Source organism: Haemaphysalis longicornis, unplaced genomic scaffold (genome assembly GCF_048455015.1).
Source record: "Haemaphysalis longicornis isolate Haplotype H1 unplaced genomic scaffold, Haemaphysalis longicornis Haplotype H1 scaffold_7, whole genome shotgun sequence".
NCBI lineage: Eukaryota > Metazoa > Arthropoda > Arachnida > Ixodida > Ixodidae > Haemaphysalis > Haemaphysalis longicornis.
In genome coordinates, this window is record NW_027526422.1 from 171,057,273 (window position 1) to 171,080,623 (window position 23,351).

At 45.4% G+C, this 23,351-nt stretch overlaps 1 long non-coding RNA gene across 1 annotated transcript in view; it reads left to right on the forward strand.

Moving 5' to 3' along the window:
* Positions 1-19,494, forward strand: part of LOC144145504 (uncharacterized) — a 69,094-nt gene extending 49,600 nt beyond the window's left edge. Inside the window, exon 3 of the long non-coding RNA XR_013317507.1 lies at positions 19,364-19,494. This is a non-coding gene — a long non-coding RNA (uncharacterized LOC144145504). The remainder of the gene's footprint in view (positions 1-19,363) is intronic.
* Positions 19,495-23,351: the final 3,857 nt, after the last annotated feature.

Consider the following 23,351-nt stretch of genomic DNA (forward strand, 5'->3'; position numbering starts at 1 on the left):
GTGAGCTCCCATGAGAGCTTAATAATATCCCCAGTCCATTTATTTTCCTGCTTCCTTTAAAAAGAAATCACTTCCGCCTGATTGCTTTTTTCCCCTGATTTTTTTCCTGGTGGCTACCCCTGTATTCGCGCATGCGCTGGTTCTGTATATATCATTTTGTGTGTGCTAAAAGAGTTCAGTTGATATGCAGCGCTAGTCCTGTGTAGTCTTTTCTTTGTTGTCCCGTCTGTACAGCGCTATTTTAACATGTTTCACACGCCTCCCCCCCCCCCTGTATGCGTCAGCTGATTGTTTTCGCAATCTATTGAGGTGCTCTTTACAACTACTTGCTTTTCTAGCGAATGGAAGTTCGAACTGGACAACGCTTCCAAGAAATGCATGTAAATGGAAATTGTATTTATGACTGCACTTTATGCTAAACAAACACGCTTTCTGTGCCTGTTCCTGTGCCTGTCTATGAGGCCCCTGCAGCACGTGTGTCAACTTTTTTCTCCAGTTCAAATGCTTTTAGGTAGTGGCCCTTGCATTAGGTTAGATTCAATAACCGTGAAATACCCAAGCCTAACATTACTGAAACTCTCTCAAGAGATTTTCCGTTTTTCTAGGTACGCTTAGAGGATTTGTCATTGATTGTATGCTTGGGGACGTCACACAAGGTACATGATTAATGTTGTCAGGTTACATTAGGTCGCAATAATTCTATTGAATAGCAGCTTAAACAAAATCTCGACAAAAGCAAACCAGAGACTAGAAGATATCATGTAGAACGCGCATTTCCATTCTGGGTTTGTGGAACTATAGCTTTCAGTACTTCCAACTACAAAGAAAGTAGTGCAAGTGTTCATTAGTCGCTGCAGGGCTCTTTACCTTTTAAAATTTCATGCCCCCTCTCCCAGAATAAAGAAAGAGGAAAATTGTGTGAGGAACTAACTATTTCCACCAAAGCTATGGCAGGTTTAAAGCCAATAAACAGACAGGGTTAAAAGCCAAAAAACCTTTTTGAAGAAAAAACAATTTCATGATAAAAAACCTAAGCACTGGAGAAGAGGAGAAGAACGAAATAAACAAATAGAAGCAGAGGCAGCATAAAAGAGCAAAAAATCAACAAAGCAAATGCGATTCTACGAGGCAGTTAGTCACGAAAGCTTCCACGAAGGAGCAGACACTTCAGGAGAAATTTTAAAAAATTAGAAATTATGTACCCTATTTACATTATGTACACAGAAGATCAGACATATTTCAGTGGTTTTAGACAAGATGGAGCTGAAGTAGCCAAATCAGTTCTTGCCTTGAAGAAGCAGATTGGAGTGATTAAGAGAGAAAAACAGTCACAGGTGGAGTAGGGGTGTTACCAGCATGCAGCATCCTTCGTTTGCCCATTTTGTCATTTTGCATGCTTCTTTTATGCCTATCTTTTTTTCGTTCATGGTGCTGTCTTTGTACTGGCCATTTCCTCGCCATGTTTTTTTCTCTTCCGATTTTTTTATCCTATATTTCATGCTAGTCCTTTCCTTTCCTTTCAAGTTTACTGTTCCCATTTCCACATGTAGCACAGGCAGTAGGACAGTTCTTCTTCTTCTTTCCTTGGTTAACCTCCCTAGCTTTCTTCTACAGTTTCTTCCTTTCTTCGAAGTCGCACATTAGGTCATCTTAGCCTTGCTCTTACCATCACAAACTTCCCTAGAGGTCTGGTGGTATTACTGGTGGTGAAATAAAATTTGTTGGGTAAGAATTGCTTGTACATATGACCCTCTTGCTTTTTCTGTGTTTATTTTTGCTTCTGATACACGGACTGATGGCATTGCGATGGGCCATTATTTCTGATGAAAATAAGAATGCTGATGATCACAGTCTGAATAAGCATTAGCCAGAACTTTCATAATCAGCTACAGCATTACTGGAACCCAGCTTCGGTAATGCAACTTCGTCATCATCCTTGTTGCTGTGAGCACGCTGGAATGGAAGCGTGGAAATTCTACAAGGTCTGGTGTGGCACCTTTGTGGCCACCGGTTTGATGTTGGAATAAATGAGAAGGCTGTCCTACACATATCGAATTCCTTCGTTCTATCGCGTATCGCATTCGCATATCGCATTCCTTCCTTTTATCTAGTGTATACAGCTGAAGAACGTCTCCAGATGGCCCTGGCTGAACCGATACGTGCAGATGTAACTGTCGCAAATAATAAAATTGAGAGTTCAATTTATTGTCGGCTTTCTTAATGACTGCCATATGCAATGCACATTAAGTGTCTGAATACTCTATATTAGCGATTGATAGTCTCATGCTAGGCAGTCTGATTCACCTGCTATAGTTATGTTTGGCAGCTGTTTCAAAATTAACCACTACGATTGAACTAATGAGCGGCAATAACAATTTATAGGTGCACTCAAATTAATTTACTTTTCAAGGGAGACGTATATCCTTCCTCGACTTCGCCTTGCACAAAATACATGACGGTCCCATCGCGACCCAAGAAAGCGCATATGTGTGTTACCTCAACATGCTTCCTAGGCGGTCTCTGTTGACAGACAGATTTCCGGCCGAACCCGCAGGCATTTCAGGCAAAACCGCCTGCAGGCGGGTTGTTCCTGATAATTATGCGTGAACAGAACTGGCCGTTTCCGTTCATTGGAAAAGGCACCCAGGGAAGGACAATAATTTTTCTGAACGCCCCACCACACGGGTGTCCATCTCACATGAACGAAGTTTACTCCTCCCCCACCTCCTCTGTGCAGGTATATACATGGGCCATATGAGAGCAGAGGTGCAAATATACGTAATTAAACAACGTCGCTTATCCGCCGAATTTAAGAAATGTGTCATGCAAAGCATCAAATATATTCTCGAAAATTTCAGATTGCGTGTTTCAGCGATCGAAGGAGCATGCACCAATCGCACACACCCATAGAGGAGATTTCTGCACCTACATTCGGGATTACCTTTCGGCTTCGCCTTGTCCTCCTCTAGAAAACCACCTTATCGTGCAAATAAAGTTACCATTATTATTATTAGTTGGCGGTTGTTTTTGACTCAAGTAAAAAATTGTTCAGTGAAAGTATAACAGCAACCGTAAACAAGAGCCTAGTTATACGCTAGGCATGGTAAAATGGTTCGTACATTTGTTTGTTTTTAATTTACGAATCATATACGATTAAAAAGAGCCGATCTGCCCAGACATGTTTCGCGTAACATGATATGACCGGCTGACGGCGAGTTCAAATCGGCAACAGCCACTACGGACATGTAGAGAAGGTGTCCTTGAAGATAGGCGGCGGCGGCTTTATTCCGTATCGTCGGCAGTCTTCGCAAGCGTGTCTTCCCAAGAAACGAAGTGACACAGCAGACACTAAGGCGTGTTAGAGTGAACCTTTGTAAATTAGCCCCACACGACTGACGCTCCTCACAATATACCGAAACTGAATTTGGCGCCTCAGCCCAACGTCTTCTTTTTGCTTATAATTTCATTTATTTTTGTTCGTCAAGCATGAATACTTCAAGAAAACTAATAAAAAGCATACAAACTCGTAAAGAAACTCAGTTATTGCCATAAAAGTTGCCTAATTTTAGCTTAGGGCCCTAAATTTGTGCCTCATTTTTAAGAAAAATTGTCAGCCATATCTTAAACTACTGATCTGGCAACTACAGCGTGGCATCATGGCGGCATTCGTGTTTAGACACATTTTTGAGCCAGCTTTACCCGCCTGACGGCGCCCCTCCTCCCAACGTTACAGCCTTAGTTGGTGCGGCCGCCGCAAACGGCGCATGGTAGTTTTTCTTCTTTCGCGCTTTGTAAAATAATTACCGATTTGTCAACCGGATAAACCATGAAAAGTGTGCTAATTTAAGCCAGTCTACGCAGTGCAAGCAAAAACGGGAGCTTGACAAATTCACTTCAGTGTCCCTTTAAACCGTGGCCATCCCCTTTCACCTTGCCCTTTCACTTCTACAGAAGGCCAGATGCGCAGTACGGATTTGTTTGTTGCGCAGTAACCATGCGCTGCCGCTAACATACGGAGGGCGTTTAAATATTAGTTGCCGTGTCTATTTGTGTTCTGAAACAATCGCGGCGATCCGAGGCAACTGAAAAAATCTCAGTGAAATTTTTATGGGTAAAATACGATGCGTTGCTTGTTATCCGCTGCTCTAAAAACCCAAAATGTGCACAATTGTCCAACAGTACCCTTGAAAGCAAGTTTCTCTTTGTCGTACGCTTATTCCATCTTTGACAAATGAACTCCGGTCACCAGAAAGTAGCAATATCACTTTCGTGATCTTGGGTACGGACACATTATAACAAACGGCACGTTACTCCCAACGGGAACAGCTCTCAACCAGCTTCGCAAGCAGCCGAGTCTCTGCGTTCTCCAAAACTTCTTTTTACATGCAAGGCCAGCTAATAACACGGTGTAGCTATTTCTACGCTTTACGTCCATCATTACCACCGGCGCCCTAAAGCCTTCTGTAGGAGCTTTGCCGCTACCACACCAAAACAATACTCACAACTTTACGTTTCGGCGCTTGTGGAGGGAGAGGAAGCCTGTTTTTATACACTTTGATTTGCTTTTCGCATCTACTTTGCAGTGTAAGCAATAGGAAGCCATCTAGTCCTGTGTTGTGAGAGCGTCTTCGTTCTCTGCGGTTGCAATGTGCTTTCTGATGGGCCTGTACTGCTCATCAGTCTGCTACACATCTAACATTCATTCTGGTGCACTTCTTGAAACATCATTCAGGAGGTGCCGAATCACTGAAGAGGTTTAGAGCTTCCAGAAACACCTCCTACAACGCTGCAGCGCGGCTAACGTTAGTTCATCATCATCATCATCATCATCACCAGCCTATCTACGCCAACTGCAGGGCAAAGGCCTCTCCCATTATTCTCCAATTACCTCGGTCGTGTGCCAACTGTGACCAATTTATCCCCGCAAACTTCTTGATCTCATCTGCCCTTCTAACTTTCTGCCGCCCCCTGCAACGCTTGCCTTCTCTAGGGATCCACTCTGTTACCCTTAATGACCAGCGGTTATCTCTCCTTCGCATTACATGCCCTGCCCACGTCCATTTCTTCTTAATTTCTACTAATATGTCTTTAACACCAGTTTGCTCTCTGACCCACTCCGCTCTCTTTTTGTCCCTTAATGTTACGCCTATCATTTTCCGCTCCATTGCCCGCTGAGTCGTTCTCAATTTAAGTTGAACCCTATTAGTGAGCCTCCAAGTTTCTGCCCCGTAGGTGAGTACCGGTAAGATGCAGCTGTCATACACTTTCTTCTTCAGCGACAATGGTAGGCTGCTATTCATTATCTGAGAATGTCTGCCATATGCACCCCACTCCATTCTGATCCTTCTAATTATCTCTGCCTCATGGTTGCGATCTGGGGTCACAACTTGGCCCCATATTCGCTTACCACTTTCACTGCCTCGCCACCTATCTCAAACTGCTGTGCTGTCCCGAGGTTATTGATCATTACTTTAGTTTTCTGCATAATTTTCAGGCCCACGATTCTACTATGTTCGCCCAGTGCGGAAAGCATGCTTTGCAATTCGTCCCCCGAGTTACTTAGCAAGGCAACGTCATCAGCAAATATGAGGTTACTGAGGCATTCTCCATTAACCCTTACTCCCACCTGTTGCCAATCCAACGTTCTGAATACTTCTTGTAAGCATGCTGTGAATAACATTGGAGAGATTGTGTCTCCTTGTCTGACACCCTTCCTTATAGTTATTTTACTGCTCTCCCTATGGAGGATGATGGTAGCTGTAGACCCACTGTAGATATCCTGTAGTATTCTTACATAATGCTCATCTACCCCCTGGTTCCGTAATGCCTGAATGACTGCTAGGCTTTCGACCGAGTCAAATGCTTTCTCATAATCTATGAAGGCTATATATAGGAGTTCAGTATACTCAGCGCACTTCTCTATCACCTGATTGATCGTGTGTATATGGTTCATTGTTGAATAACCTTTACGGAACCCTGCTTGTTCGTTAGGTTGACTGAAATCTAAGGTTGCAGAGATTCGGTTAGCGATCACCTTGGTAAATACCTTGTAGACGACTGACAGTAAGCTGATCGGCCTGTAATTTTTCAAGTCCTTCATGTCGCCTTTCTTATGGATTAGGATAATGTTGGCGTTCTTTCAAGATTCTGGTACCATTGCGGTCATTAGGCATTGCGTATACAGGTTTGCCAGTTTTTCAAGTACAATTTCTCTGCAATCCTTCAAGAGGTCTGCTGTTATCTGATCCTCACCAGGTGCTTTGCCCCCTTTCATTTCTTTCAAAGCCTTCCTTACTTCTTCGGTCGTTACTGCTGGGATGTCTATCTCCTCTGAACTACTGTCTCGTTCGGCATTATCCTGTATGTCCCGGCTACTGTACAGATCCCTATAGAACTCCTCGGCCACTGTGACCATTTTATCCCTATTTGTGATGACATTGCCTTGCTTATCCTTTAGTGCATACATCTGATTTTTACCCACGCCAAGACGTCTCTTCACTGCTTTCAGGCTACCTCCGTTCTTTACAGCGTATTCGATCCTCTCCATATTATACTTCCGTATGTCAGCTGTCTTACGCTTATTGATCAACTTCGAGAGCTCGGCTAGTTTATTCTGTCAGCTGCGGTAGAGATTCTCATGGTTTGCCATTTCCTGATTAGATCTTTCGTGTCCTGTGAACGTTTACCAGTACCCTGTCTATACATAGTGCCCCCGACTTCTATTGCACACTCGGTGATGATGCGTGTAAGGTTGTCGCTGGCTTCCTGTGTCGTAAGCTGGGCTTTCTCGTTAAGGGCGGAATATCGGTTCTGCAGCGCGATCCTGAATTCTTCTACTTTACGTCTTACTGTCTAGTTTACGTCTTACTTTACGTCTTTACGTCTTAAAGGAGCACTAACGTTAGTTAGTGCTCCCGGAATCATCTCTTACGGCGGCAGCAAAGAGCTAGGGTGACTTGCCGCTCTGGAAATATATTCTATGGTAACGCGACGGCTTGGGTGCGTACGCCCTTCCAGAAACATACCGCACGGTGCAGTGGCATAGCTGGAATGAGTAACCGCTTCCAGGAACATTCTTCAGGGTAGCGCCTATTTGCTTAAATGCGGGAACTCTTCAGTACACTTCAACGATAGTGCCGCCCCCAGAACAATTACAACGCTTGAACTACAGATGTGGCTTAGGAGCGGCTCCACAAGCATATAGCACAGTGAGGGTGATTTTGAGTGCTTGGGCACATCTCTCAAGGTTGTAGTAAACTGCTTGAGTGTGTCGGCGCTTCCTGAAACATGTCCCACGGTTCGCTGCACCACTGACATAAATTAGCGCTTGGATAAACGCGGATAATGGAAGCGTTACACAATTGATTCAGTCAGCGCCCCGGAAGCATCTCACTGATAAACGCAGGTACGAACAACTTTTGCAAAACATATCACTTCGACTTAACTATTTCTTTAACACATCCGGAATGAGATAGAGGCACAATATTATACTGTAGTGACCCATTTCCAACAATAATAACGTACATAGATAAAAGCCTAAATAGATCACCTTCTTATTTAAAGCGCAAGGAAGAAGAGCGAGCGTGAATACATTTGGACAAACATCTTAACTTTCCTGTACGTATATAAGACTGTTATAAAGCGGGATACGCGTGTTCGAGGAAATCCGACACTTCAATGCGCACATCCTCGAGGCCGCTGAAAATTCCATTCAGCAGGTATTCGGTGCCTCGGGAACTCTAAGGAATCATGGTTCAACGGGGGCTACAGGTGGGCGCGAGAAGACCAGAACAAGGCGCGGGGTATCGTTCGTCTGTACCCATTATCAGGAAAAATTATATTCGCTGAACAGGCGATAGCCCTTCCGCACCATGTCCGCTGCAATCCTCAAAGGGAGAGCCGTAGTGCCTTCCTAGTACCTCTGAACGCGTACACAGCAGTACACACAAATTCTAGACAAAAATGCAAAACATTAGAGGACAACGAACACATAGCCTGCCTCTTTTCAGTAAACATGTGAACATGCTTGCCGACCAGAGTAATGTGCTTGCACAACAATTCCAAATGTACCTTGTTCTGCACGCTACGCAAACACATGTATGCTCACAAAGTATGGTCGGAAAAGAAGCCTTTACGGAAAATAATAAGTCAAGCCCAACTTACAACGACCCATTTTCTTTTTATGAGCTGAAGGTTGGACTGAACAATTGTGAGATTTATAGGCGCACCAACATCGCAAGCACGATGACAAAAAACCTAAAATCGGACTCTGTTAAAACACTTCCACAAGTATAATGCCAGGTGATGCCCAGTCCGGCCTTACATCCCGAACCCTCGGAGCTGTTTCAAGTGCCAACGGTCCGGCCACGGCGCAAACTCCTTCCGTGGAAAACTTACCTGTGCAAAATCCGCCCAGCACGACCACGCATCCGACAGGTGCAGCAATAAAAATTTAACCTGTGCAAACTGCCAGGTGCAAACTGTTACTCTGCATACCCACGAAAACGCGACAAAATCAAACAAGAAAAGCAAATCGCGAATGTGAAGTTCACGGAAAACATTACTATCCAGAGGCGCGAAAGGAGTTCGCTTCTTTCCCCTGGGAAGGTACGCCGACGCAGCTCACCCGGAGGCGGTGCAGCAACTGGTCTCCACGGGACCCTGTTCAGCGAGTTCAACCTGGTCCCGCCGCCGCTCCCTACTCGGTTGCTTCAGTCAGCCCAACTCCTTACCGCGCTGTTTGGTGAGGCAGCAGCAGTAGTGGTGCAAACCATATCCACAAGGACCAATGCCACTCCTGCCACGATGTCCCCGTCCTCCAGTACGTTGGAGGGTGTCGAGGGGAATGCCATCCGGGCGCCCGCAGTGAAGGGCCCCCGAACGGGGGCCAAGTCCAGGGGGCCCGGTCCGTCGGGCATCCCTCTCATATCTGACGAGGACATGGATGTCGGGCCGTTCCTGCGTGCAACGCGTTGCAAGGAGCGTCCTCTGACGTCCAAGCCAACTGGAAGGGCTAAACAGCCCCTTTCGAGAGTACAAGCCCCAAAAGACAACACATAGACACACACACTCCTGTCATACCTAAATGTAAATAATGGGAAGAGAAAACATCATCCAATGGAACTGCAGAGGCCTCCTTAAAAATTTTGACGACGTGTAGGAGATGCTGTATACTAATCAGCCAAGTATCATGTGTCTCCAAGAAACTCACCTCAATTCCAAACAAACAAGTTTCTTAAATAGGTACATGGTATTCAGAAAGGACAGGGTTTGCTGCCCACACTCTGCGGGTGGTGTGGCCATTGTCACCCGGAAATCATTAGCATGCCACCCTCTCTTTTCAAATCTTGTCCTTGAAGCTATAGCAATCGGTGCAATAATATACGATAGGTTGATAACGGTGCGCTATATTTATATTCCTCCGGATCTTGCACTTTTGAGCTCTGACTTCGAGGCGCTGGTTGACCAGCTCCCCGAACCATAAATCCTCACAGGCGACCTGAATCCGCACATTTCTCTTTGGGGTGCATCTCGCACAGATGCATGGAAGAGAAGTTTTTAACATCCCCTGGCGCATGCCTTTTAAACGAGAAACAGCCTACATACCATAACATAGGACACAGCACACACTCATTTCTTGCCTTGGCTATTGCCTGCGCAGTTCTCTTTCCTTGTCTCGAGTGGTGCCACGACTCAGACCCATACAATAGCAACCACTTACTCATTTCACTAACATATATGGGTAAAGGCTCATGCTGTCCATCTTCCCATAACCGGTGTAATGAAAAAAATTCACAGATACATCCAATATACAGCTCACAGCTATAGCACACTTACATGTAGACGAAGCCGCCCAACTGCTCACGTCATCACATCCTCGATGCTACCAGAAAGTCCATTCCCCAGGCTTCCGGTTCTACGCGCAACCCAAGGAGGCCCTGGTGGAGCGAGGACTACGGGCGAGCACGAGAGGGTCACAACAAGGCGTGGAGTGTCTTTCGCCGGTACCCCACGCCTAACAACCTCGCATCTTTCAAACGGGCAAAAGCGCTTGGGAAACGCGTGCGCTCGGAGGCAAAAAGGGACAGTTGGCGCACGTTCCTCACATTTATTAACTCATACAACCACACTCACAAATACTGGACACGTATGCGAAAAGTCCAAGGACAACAAACCCTGCCCCTGGTTAGTGCAACAGGGGAAACACTGAAAGACTAGGCTAGCACAGTCGCACAACACTTTCAACATGTGTTCAGTTCAGCCCACTGAACCAACACTTTCATAAAATACAAAACATCGCGTGAGAACAAGTCCTTGCGAGATAGTAATAGGTCGACTTCGTCTTATAACAGCAACTTCTCACTCCAAGAGCTGAAGAACGCAGTCAGTACTTGTAACCCTTCAGCTACAGGCGCAGACAACATTACATACGCTATGATATAACACTTACATGCAGACACACTTAAACGCCTCCTTCACCTCTAAAACAATATATTTCTCTCGGGGCGCCTTCGAGGGTCTCGTAGGGAGGCCACCGTAGTGACCTTTCTGACGGAGGGGAAGGAGGCTTCTTTTCTTGCAAGTTACCGTACCATCACCTAGACAGACTGCATGTGTAAGGGGCTCGAGAAGATGATCAATTGGAGACTCATGTACCTTTTAGAGTACAAAGGTATTCTCAAGAGCTGCCAGGCTGGCTTCAGGGCGAGGAGATCCACCAAGTGAACATCACAATAAGTTTTTAAACCTCATTTCCTGTCAGGCATAATCAAACCTCGCCCTATACACCAGCCATCACCATTGCGTTTATTGGATTTTATTGTTATTCTGAGTTACACATTTGTTACCAACTTTTTTCTGTTATATACTTTTATTTGGCTGGCCCCAGCTGGCCTTGCGCCAAAAAATAGCACCATCATTATTATTCCAAGAACTGTTCTAAAAAGCTCCTTGGGCTTTTCTTTCACGAGTCTGACTTTCGTGGCTGATTGCACAACAGGCAAATGCACTTGTCGACCGAATTGTTTACAACTACGATAGTCTTTTCGGTGTACCTAAAATGGGCAATTTTGTTCTCTCGCTCTGCACGCCTCTCTGTCGCTCGATTAAACCTTCCTGCAAAAAAAGACAACAATGGAACGAGTGGTTTGCATATGCAAAACTTCTCAAAGCCGCTAAATCTTCAAGCACAGTTCAGACTCGGCAGCTGTTCACAAAAAAAACATTAGGGTTATTTCAGGCCAATCAATACTGAATAAGTCGTATTTGCAGTGGTTTTTTTAAACATTGCTGTATATTTTGGCGAAAGCAAATGGAAACAATGCGTCTAAAACCATAATTATACTATAATTTTAGTTCCTTTTTACTGTCTGAAGAAGAATGGCCTGCGAAACTGGGCGCAGTCTACGGTGTGCATAAAACAACGCAACTTTGTAATTTACCGCTGAGCCTACTTTCTAACCAATTAACTCAATAAACTTGGTATCACGCAGGATTTCTACTAGCGAACAAACATGGATCTGTCTGTTTCTCTCCGGGCAATTTGTGTCCCCGCACGGGGCCCCTTGAGTAATCTTGGGGACGGTGCTGGCGACACCGCGGACCCCGAGCCCCCAAACATAAGCTGGATCAAACCGTCGCGAGGTGTTTCCCGCCGTTTTTTCAGGAGCAACAGAAAAAGCCAACATACTATATTATGGGACAAAACACTTCTTCCCACCTTACCGGCCGCGGTAGCTCATTGGCTAAGGCGTTGTGCTGCTGTGCACGAGGACGCGGGTTCAATGCCCGGCCGCGGCGGCCGCTTTTCTGATGGAGGCGAAAAGCAGTAAAACGAGTGTGTACGAGATTTCGGCGCACGTTAAAGATCCCGCGGTGGTGAAAATTACCCGGAGCCCTCCAATACGGTGCGCCTGATCAACCGAGTTGTGTCGTCGAGTTAGACCCTAAAATCAATCAAATCAATTATTCCCACGTTAAATTGGCTATTGGATCTTCAGTTCTCTTTCTATGTCCTAATGGTAGTGAACACTTCCCCACGTCACTAACATATATAGGTAAATACCGAATCAGTCCATCGTCCCATAAAAGGTTTAATGAATCAAGAGCTAACTGGAATACATTTACAGAGACATCCAAACTACACTACACGAACATAACACACCTACACATTGAAGAAGTTACCCAACTGCTCACGGCGCACATCCTCGACGCCACCGAAAAGTTCATTCCCCACGCCTCTGTTCTCCCGCGCAACCAGCCGAGGCAATGATGGAATGAGGACTGTAGGCGGGCGCGAGAGGTGCAGAACAAGGCGCGGGGTATCCTTCGTCGGTACCCCACGTCGAGTAACCTCCTTTTGTTCAAACGGGCCAAGGCGTTTGAAAAACGTGTGCGCCGCGAGTCAAAACGCAATAGTTGGGGTTCATTTATAAATATCAATTAACTCCTACACAGACACACAAAAAGTATGGACACGAATACGCAAACTGAAAGGACAACAAACACACAGCCTTCCTTTGGCCAGCACAACAGGGGACACGCCTGAAGACCAGGCTGACACTCTTGCACAACACTTCCAACACATATCTAGTTCAGCAAACTACACTTTCATGAAACACAAACTCGTCGCCGAAAAGAAGCGTTTACATAACAATGACAGATCAGCCACTTTTTATAACACTGGTTTTACACTTCATGAGTTGATGGGTGCTCTGAGCACGACTAAACACTCAGCTCTACGCCTAGACAACATCACATATACAATGATACAGAACTTACACACAGACACTCTTGTAACACTCCTTCAACTTTTCAACAAGATATGGCTTTTGGGGCACATTCCAAATTCTTGGAGGGATGCCATACTTGTAGCATTCTTGAAAGAAGGGAAGGGCCCTTCTTCTCCTGCTAGCTATCGACTCATTTCCCTGACCAGCTGCGTGTGCAAGCGTCTCGAGAATGTGATAAACAAAAGGCGCGTGTACTTTTTGGAGTACAATGGCCTTCTCGAGAGCTTCCAGGCAGGCATCAGGGCGGGGATATCCACAAACGATGAACTTGTGGCACTATAGTCATACATCAAGGATGCAATAATTCACAAACAGTTCGGTTTAACTGTGTTTTTCGACCTCGAAAAAGCCTGACACCGCTTGGCGTTATAAGATCATTAGTGACCTCAAGTCACTCGGTGTTTCTTGTAATATGTTTAACACCCTTGCTAGGTATTTGTTGGAGAGAACCTTTAGCGTCAGAGGTAATTCTGCACTGTCAAAGGTACATGTGCAAGAAAATGGCGTGCCGCAAGGTGGACTGTTGAGCTGCACGCTCTTCGTCGTTAAGATTCACTCTCTTGGAAAGGCATTGCCACCAACAATCTCGTATTCTATGTATGTGGGTGACGTCCAGATACCCTTTAAATAATGTAATATGTCCATCTTCGAATGTCAAGTCCAGCTCGTCGTCAAGAAACTTGCCGGCTGGGAAGAAAGAAATGGTTTTAGAATTAATCCTCGAAAGAGCTCCTGCGTTTTGTTCTCCAGGAAGCGCGGGGTCCAGCCGGACCTAAACATCACTCTTGCGAATGTGCCGATTCCTGTGAACAAGGCGCACAAGTATTTAGATATTTTGTTTGATGAAAAACTTCATCAATACTTCATTATTCCTCCTATGACACAGTTCAAACGCAAATGCTAAAAACAATAAATATTCTAAGGTCCTCTTACATCAATCGTACGGGGCCGGGAAACGACTCCTGCTGCCCCCTAAATAGCCTTGGTGGGGTCTCGGCTCAACTACGGCAGTGCCGTGTATGGGTGTCGAGAAAGACCGCACAGAAAATGCTCGACCCAGTGTTGCATCTTTGCCTTAGCCTCTCATGCGGTGCTTTACGCTCCAGGCCTGTCGAAAGTCTTTTTGTCGAGTGCGGCAAATCGCGCCTAGGGCCTCAGCGGGAGTATTTTGACCTGCTGTATGCATCTAGAATCGTGTATCTTAGCCACCATTCTTTTAATTCCATCATGAACGATACATCACACTTGCTACTTTTTTTAAATAGGCGATCTATATCCTTACCTTTTTCCCTCAGAGTGAGGGAGGAGGCTGCTGCACTCAAGGTCCCTTTGTCAGAAACGCACAAGACCACCATCCGTAATTTAATTCCACCATGATATCTTCATTGTGTATCATGCGACCTGTCATTCCCACTAGTAGAAAAAATAGGGTACCCAGGAGTACGATTCTGTAGCACTTCCTGGTCCTGCAGGGCAGGTAAAGGTGCTCTGAATTCTATAGCGACGCGTCGAAAACTGGTTCTACTGTCTCTTGTTTAGCGCGTGAACGAAATTTTGGAGTTATTAAAAGAATGAATTTACATAGCAGTATATATACGGCAGAAGCGTATGGCATTTTACTAGTTTCAAATAACATTCTCGAACATAAAACGCAAAAGTCCATCGTCTACACAGATTTGTGAAGCGTTGTGCAGGCACTGTCATTAGGAAAGTCGTCTAAAAACTATGTGATCAATGCTCTTTTCAAGGTACTAATAACTGCATATGCCTCAAATCCTCAAATAACTATATGCTGGGTACCAGGTCACTGTGGGATCCCTCGCAATGAGACCTGTGATCGAATGGCTGGAGCTGCTGCTCCCATGACCACAGTTGACATAACAACAGTACCTTACACCGACCTAAAGACACACATCATACGGCAGCTTCGTAACACATGGCAACTACACTGGAGTCAAAAACAGACAACAAACTTCACGTAATAAAACCACAACTGCGACGCTACATAACTACTTCACACAATAGATACACCGAAGTCGCTCTTGCTAGGCTGCGGATAGGCCACACACATGTAACGCACTCCCACCTGCTGACTGGAACTTCGGGACCCATGTGTAGCAGGTGTGGAAGGGGCCTATCTGTAGTCCACATACTAATCACATTCAAGGCACTTGACACAACACGACACAAACATTTTCCTGAATTATACAGACGACACATTCCACTGCACTCATCATAGTTTTTAGCCGACGAAGCAATGTTTTCTAGTGAACGTGTTTTTAAGTTTCTAGCTTACGTAAAATTTCTGCAGCTCTTGTCATATCACGTGTAGTCATCCTGGCCCTATACACCAGCAATCTCCATTGTCTTTTGTTTTGTATCACTTTTACTTTTAGTCACATGTTTTAGTATTTACGGTCTCATCAAAATTCAGTAACTTCTTATCTGGCGCTCTGTGCCCTTCTTGGCCTTGCGCCATTAAGCTCCAACCAGCATTATCATCACCGCGTAGTTTGTGTAACACACCAACACAATGCGCATTACTTTTTAGGACATTGGACAGGTAAAATTGGGCCACTTAACGTCCACGTTTGAATTTCCAACACCACAACATACATAAAACCAGAAAGGGCATGAAACCTATAGCTGGGCGAGCACACCCCACCCCGCCCTCTACTCCCAATCCGTGCACGCATAAACTAACTACCGGTTATGTGGGCAAGCTTAGCAGTAAAAGCTGCTGTCGAAAATGCGCTCTAAACGCTCTCAACAAGCTCTAAACAACCTCTAAAAGTTCTGAAGCAAGTAATATTGGATCACGCCAGCGTTACAAGCGGGTAAGTTGCTGTTTATCGCGGAGGGATTCGCAGTTACTCGCCGAGCTGGAACCTGTAGAGGCAACGGCGGTGGCAGCGGTTTTAAGTAGTTCCCGTGTCCATTCGCGCTTGTGTTCGGACCGACCCTTCTTCAACTCCCGATCATCCTTCTAAAAGTTAACAACATTTGTCCTGCCATTGCGAGTTAAAACTGGAAAGACCTTGAGCTCTATTTTAGCGCACAAACACGTCGCTCTCGGTTTCCCTCCCACATTGTAGCCTATTAGGGTCTGTCCACACAGCAACCGGGAGCTAAGCCGCTTCATTATGGACGACAGCGGACAGGGCGGTTTGAGTGGTGAGGCTTCCACGTTTAAATCTCCCACTTGCTTAACGGGCGTAATCGGCAGCGGCATGCAGCCCAGCTCTGCGCGCACGCCGCCCTCCTTCCACCACCGGCCTCTGCACAAATAAACCGGCAACCCGTGAAAGGCGCCTAGTTAGCGGTGACGTACAACGGTGAAAATATTGCCCTCAAAGCCTTCAAAGCTGAAAAAATAACATGGGTTCAAGGTGGCCTTGCAACCGGCCAAGTTGCTCTCCTATGGGTCAGGATTGGGGTTACTCGGCGATGTGGAATTTCAGGTGGCAGCGGCTTCCGCTGTGTGCTCGGCTCCGGTGGCTTTCGTTCGTTTAATCGCCCACGTGCGCTTCTGTTGACTAACGGCTTTGTCAGTAGATTTCTAAACTTGCGAAAGAAGCATCGGTGGTGACGACGGGAATAAAATTAGTGAAAGAGGGGTCCGCGATGACGAGGAGGAGCCCCGGAGTGGCGCTGACTAAATTGACGTAACCGGAATGAAAACTGGGGGGGGGGAGGTTGGCATATACTGTTTTGTAGAAAAAAAGAAAAAAAATAGCGGAGTAGACCATGCCCTATGACGGCGCTCGAATGAAATGGTAATGGTAAGTTTCGTTAAGTCGTCCACCAGCACTGCAACAAAGAACATTCAATTGCCTTGAGCAAACATTGGCCGCCTTTACCGTAGTGAGGGCGAGATTGGAGAGAAAGCGCGTGAGAGGTGGGCGGAAAAATGAGAGGCTATTTTGTTGGAGCGACAGCTGAAGACCGTCGTGTTTCGACGACCATTGCAGTGAATTGAGCAGATACATGTATTTATTGAGCAGCATTCTACGCCGACCACCCCCACGCCGAGAACTGCGTAACGCCCTGCAACTATGGAAACTGTACAATTCACAGAAGCCACCCATTTAATATTTATAATACTACAAATTTAAACGTCTCATCGAAGTGTATTCTATAAAACAAAAAAGATCACAAAATTAAACTTGTTAAATGGAAAATATGCATTCTATACATCTTCTCAAAAAACGGAGACCAGACTGAAACAGAAAAAGAACGAACGTTGCGATTACGAATAAAGAGACAGTGAAAACAAACGAACTATACTCTTCTATTTAAGACAAAATCCACAATTTCCGGAGGCGAACCACTTAAATTGCTATAATACCATTATTCCAGATAATTGGTAGAGGGGAGTGTTTAAAATACTAAAGGTACCAAGGCTAAAAATAACGCATTGTACACAAAAAAACTGACGAAATCAAAGACACTAACTCTATACATCTTCCTCAACAAACAAAGAATACACAAAGAAGGAAGGTGAAAATACAGAATGAAAATAGCGAAATAGATCACCCGTATTGTTTTCTTCACACCACAATTGGCGAAGTAATTACAGCAGAAGTCGTTATACTAATTTGAATAAAAAACCAGGTCGAACAGAATCTTGCAAAACCGGAAAATACACTAAGTGTTAAAAATAAAACCTTCACAAAAAACACTCACAGATCAAGAATATCCAACAAAATTTTCTTCCTCAAAAATCAACGACTGAACTTCAACAGCCCACAGAACATTGTAAATTTGATGAAAATTTCAAAAATGAGCCAACGGTGTAACACCTGCGTTTGCATTAGAATGCACAACTTACAAAAGTTACACATGTAGAATATAGGTATAGCATAGGCAGCGCGGGACCTCCGAATTCTTGGCAGGTATTGTACACTGCAACCAGAATTCGGTCTGAGCAGAAACTTTAAGATCTATAAACATGCGTGTCTCGACCAAAAAGGACAAATTATGCCACATCATCTGATTTACCGCATCGGACTGTATCACCCCTATCCGAACATTTAACATACCTGGACCCTTCAAAAAATTTCTGCCTCAAATTTGCCTCCTTAAAATTATACTAGCCCATATAAGTCGCCAGTATAATCTCATATGACCCATATTTTTACTGATGGCTTATCTGCGCCTGACTGCAGTTCTTCTGGACTCTCCATTTTATAAACCGGCCAAGCACTCCCATACCATTTTGAACGCCCAATATCATTCACATCTGCTGAGCTTCATGCCATTACACAACGGCTTCGCGACTTTCTCCGCCAGCAGCCAGCATGGTGGGTTATCTTTACAGATTCAAAGAAAGCGCTACAAACTATTTCCATGTGCCAGCTGCTTCAGTATTGAGGAACCTATCTCGTGATGTCTCCTACGTACATCAACTAGTCTGCGTCTCCGGGGGAAGCGTGATACTGAAGTGGGTCCCTGCACAGTGCGGCATCATCGGCAACACAGAAGCCGACTAGGCTGCCAAGAGAAAATAAGGACTGTTGAACGTGAAGAACATTTTCTTCACGACGCCCCGAGAGCAGCGAAGGAGCTGGTTTTCATAGAAAGGAGCAAAGTTTGGTCTCTTGTGGAAAACCAGCACCGATTCCTGCATCACGACGATCCTTGTTTGGCGCTGAGGTTACCGAAGATACTTCCACGTGGTCTAGAGACTTTATTTCATCAATTACGTCCCAACGTAGCGCTCGCAAAAACCTACCCGTATCGCCTTTGCCCAAATTCAAATCCATATTGCCACAACTGCGGTTCACCGGAAACAGTAGAGCATAATTTACTGGACTGCCCTACATAGAGTGAACCAACAAACGACCTCGCACAGAAGTTCGAGTGCCTGAACCCCAGTTTCTAAACTATAAAAGCAGTTCTTGAACCATGGCCATCTCCCTTGCCTCAGCGTAAAAAGTGCCTACAGCATCATTTGAATACATCAATGACATCGGTGTCGCTGAGGTGATATAGGACCAGAACGTCCTTGCACAGAGCAACCGTCTATAGACTTTTCACGTGTCGTACTGACGGCCCCAACACACACGCTACATACTTTTCTTACTTATTTTATTTGCTTCTTTCTTCTCTCCCTTCCGCCTTACTTCCTATTGCAACATTATTCCCTCCTGCCCACCCTGCGGAGTAGCGAGTAGGAGTTAACATGCCGGGAGACCTGTCTGTTTTACTAAAATTAAGAGCTCTCTTGATCTCTCTCTCTCTCTCTCTCTCTCTCTCTCTCTCTCTCTCTCTCTCCCTTCAACAACGCGATGCTTGGAAAAGGCGTACGACGCATTAAGCAATACCTTCCTCCTTTGGTATTCATAGTACACAAAAAGTACTTAGGTGTGACCGGACTTCTTTAACTATATTTTGCGACAGTACTTGTCTGTTCCCGACACACACAAGCCACTTTGTCGCAAGATAGGGCAGCTAAGGATACCCCCTTAACAAGTCATGTTTAGCTGTATTTGCTCTTAGGAACGTCGATGTATTGCTGGTAAAGTTGAATATAATTTGTTCCTTTTTTCTTCTGCTTTATGGTATTTCAGAGCCATTTATATCCCCAAGAAGCACTGCCTCGCAAGCCGAAAATGCCCACACACGCATTTGTGTAATATGATTACTGCTGATAACCCAAAAAACAGCAACATCACGCATTGCAAGAAGCTAGAATTGTCCACCAAAATAAAGTTTTTACAAAAAATGACTCGCTTTTCCACCGGCCTGATCATTGATTTTTTAAATGGAACCTTGGACACTCGAGGAAAAGTTAGTTTGTAATTGTTCGTTAAGTTGAAAGCGTGCGTGTGGGTGGGCAGGTTACATCAAGTGAATTGAAAACTAATTAATCTGCCATCACCCTCCATTGGAAGCCCTTATTGACGCTGGCCAGTTCCCTGAGCGGGCACTAGAAAAATATTATGGCTACGTTTGAGTGGTAATACTAATAGTAGTTAAAAAAGATCCAAGAAAGGCGACGAAGGAGAGTAGACAACAGGCAGGACAACGCTACTACCTTTTAATTTCTACTCTGTCATGTTTTCCTGCACCCCTTTCCAATGCAAATCAAAACCAGCTTTTTCACATTTCTTCGCAGTACCACTGAAAAAGATTTATCAAGCTTTGGATCAAAATACAGGGTGATGGTTGAGGGAGCCTTAGGAGGCACTTGGACAATCATTGACTATCAAATGTTTATTTCATAACACATGTACTCGTGTCCTGCGACTACCCCCCCGACAAGGGAGAGCTAAGATACCAGTGTAAAAGTTCTCACGCAATCTCATTTCTCGTTGTACCACTCCTAAATAATGGTGCTCGATAAAGACAAAAAATAGTAACGCCGGTTCCGCACAAACAAAAGCCGTGTAAAAAAGACGGCGCTATGTCGTGGCATTATTAGAACTGTTGCTCACTCATTGCTCACACTTCCTTTTTTTCAAACGGTTTTAACTGCTCCCGTACTGTCTGTCACCTGCTTCCCAATGCAATCACCAAAATAATCGTTTTATTGATCCATAATAAATGCAGGAGTCTGATTTTGGAATCCAGGGAATGAGATTATCCAGATGAGATGCAAGGAGTTCGGAGTAGAAACTGTTTGTTTTATTTTATTTCAATTTATTGGTAAATTGAGGGCCGTTTTGGAGAAAAGGGTGGGCAGAAAAAACAGGGATGCAAACAACAGCGTAAAAATGTCAACGAAAAGTTGCAGATAATATCTACATTTATTCTTCAAGATGTATGACGCACTAGCGCCACTCCGGCGTCCAGAACGCATTTTGCAACAGCTTAGGTGGCTTTTCTTTTTATGCTTTCCAAGTACTGAAGTCCAGTGATCACAGCTAGGCTAGCCGCAGTGATTTTGACCACCGCGACGCCACCACGTGGACACGCCAACCCCGGGAGTATAATAAAATTTAAATTATCGTGTACTTAAGCGGAGTTATATACTCGCACCTGAAACGCAGATGTTCTCGCCATTACTTTGTTGAATTGGGTAGTGAAGGTGATTGTAGAAGGCTTCAGACGTTCATATAATATGGGAGAGCCTGAATGTCCAACGAGACGAAAGATCCAACGAGACGGAATATCCACTGTTGGAAGTTTTCTCTCGTGGATCGTTCGTCTGGTTGGACCTTTAGACGCTGAATCCTCCATGAGCTGTGGGAGAACCTGATTACCAGTGCCTACCTGAGCGTCCAGCAACTACTGCCATCAAGGGCGTCGGTTCCCCAGTCATCACTTGTATTCCCGGACTGGGGAACCACTCGTATTTTATAAGGCTCCTTAAATTTTCATACTACTACTACCACTTTGGCCATGTTTAGGTGATTTTGTCACCACTTTCCCTTTGTGACCAGTTTGTTTTGGGTTGTACTGGGGGCGGGTGCTGTTGCGCCAAATGGCGACTAACTCTCCTGGTGGGGGGGGGGGGGTCTTACCCCTGGTCGGACAGTCTAACAAAGCAGGAGCTCTCTTCGCAGGCTTTTCTCCGCAACGGGGTTACCGACATACCTGTGGCTCTTGTGCCCACGCATGGGGCCGCAATACCGCACAACGATTCGGAAAATGCAAGGAGCCCTTTGTGCTGACATGGAGCGCTACCAGAAAATCACCACGGGGCGTCCCTTCTGTAAAGGAGGCGTTGTGATCCTATCGCCTGACCAAGAGTGCGTGCGGGACTTACTGAAGTGTTCAACCTTTGCCTCTTTCCCGGTGAGCCCATTTGTGCCTCCCTTCTTGCCTGCTCGAAGGGCATCATTCCCGGAGTTGGCCCAGATAATGCCGAATCAAATAGGCTTGAGGAATTTGCTTCGGCTGGTGTCATTGCAGTGCATCACTGTAGCTGAGTTGAGAACGACGTCCGCTATCCGAACGAGTCAGTCATTGCCACCTTCGCTGGTGTATTGGTCCCTGGGGAGTAAAAGCCCTGGATCCTAATTTCCGAGGGGAAGCCGCTTTCCGCTCTCCCACCACAGTGCCGAAAATTTTGGCGATTCGCCCACTGTGTTGGGGGTGGTAAGTCATCCGCTCGTTGTTGTACTTGTGGAGGCGATCACCCCGCTGCTCCATGTGAGCCTGATGAGGAAACATGCTGCCTATGTGGAAACTCACACCATGCGGACTACTCCAACTTTCCGGTTCGAGCATGAGAGGTGAAAATCCTAGTGGTAATTGAAAAGCGCGGGTGCACGCGGAGTGATGCGATGGCTGTAGTTAAATATTTATTGTTAGGCTATGCCTCAGTGGTGGCACGTGGCTCCACTACTGTGGCCGCATCTCTTTTTGATGTGATCGTGTCAGCAATCGAAAAAATTTAGTCTAAGCTGATGGATCGCTACTCGCATGCTATGGCAGAGTTCCCAACAGCTCCTACAGCGCACATCACACAGTCGGTGTCTGCGTTGTTTGGCGTAGCTGTGCAAACCGATTTAGCATGTGGTTTCAATACTAAGGTTGTTGGGTAACTAAACCAAGAACCTTTGGAGCAGGTCGATCAAGCCCAATCTTCAAGCCATTTCAGCCAACCGTCCCCATTCACTTCTGCTTCTGTAAACCCTTCGTCTCAGTCCCAATGCGGAGGTACTTTTCTTCCCTTCAAAGTGGTGGGCGACCTATCCTCCGGTCGTCCGTCCTCGAATATTCATCATGCATCAAAAGCCGCACCTCGCTTGCCTGTCTCCCGCCTGGCATCTCACATTCGTCCTGATAACGAGGATAAGGTCATTTCTGAGAACCACCTAGAAGACATGGAGTCTCAATCGGTTGCTTATAAAACAACAGAAAAGCCGATTTTGGGTTCACCTGATTCGTGCCCGAAACAAAAGACAAAGAAAGTCAAGCGAGTCAAAACACAGGTGCGATATTGGAGGCGGCTGTGGCGGCTATCACTTCCCCATAATGGCTCTTGGGTACTTCAATGGAATTGTCGTTCATTCTTTTCAGCGCTAACAGACCTTTACTATATTGTCTCTAAAACCCGACCAGACATTATTGTACTGGGCAAACGTAGGCTGGCTTCTAATCGGCCATTTATATTCCGCACTCACAGAACCTTCCGGTTAGACCGTCCAACTAAAGGAGGAGGATGGCTAACTTTATTAGCCCCTCAATCTTGACATCAAGTCCACCTTTAATTTCAAATAATGTCCTTTGAATTGAAAATTTTTGCAGTGACGTTCAACCTTCCAAGTTGCGCTGCATTTTCTATAGTAAGCGAGTACTTTCTGGTTGGAGTAACTTCCACCTCTTCGCTCGATGCTGTCTTGTCGGCATGTGAGAAGCGAGTTATTCTTTGTTGGGATTTCAATTCCCACAATGTATTGTGGTGTTTCCGCACAGATTCGTGTGGCAGGCGTTTTTGCGTCTTGATGCAGGACAACGATTTTCACTGTTTTAACTCTGGATCTGCGATATTTCTTCGATGGCACCCAAGTTCTGGTTTTGATTTGACCTTCTCCACCTTGGGAAAGATATCTTGAAGGTCTACTTGGGACCAAGCTACAAGTAGTGATCCCATCCCAATTATATATG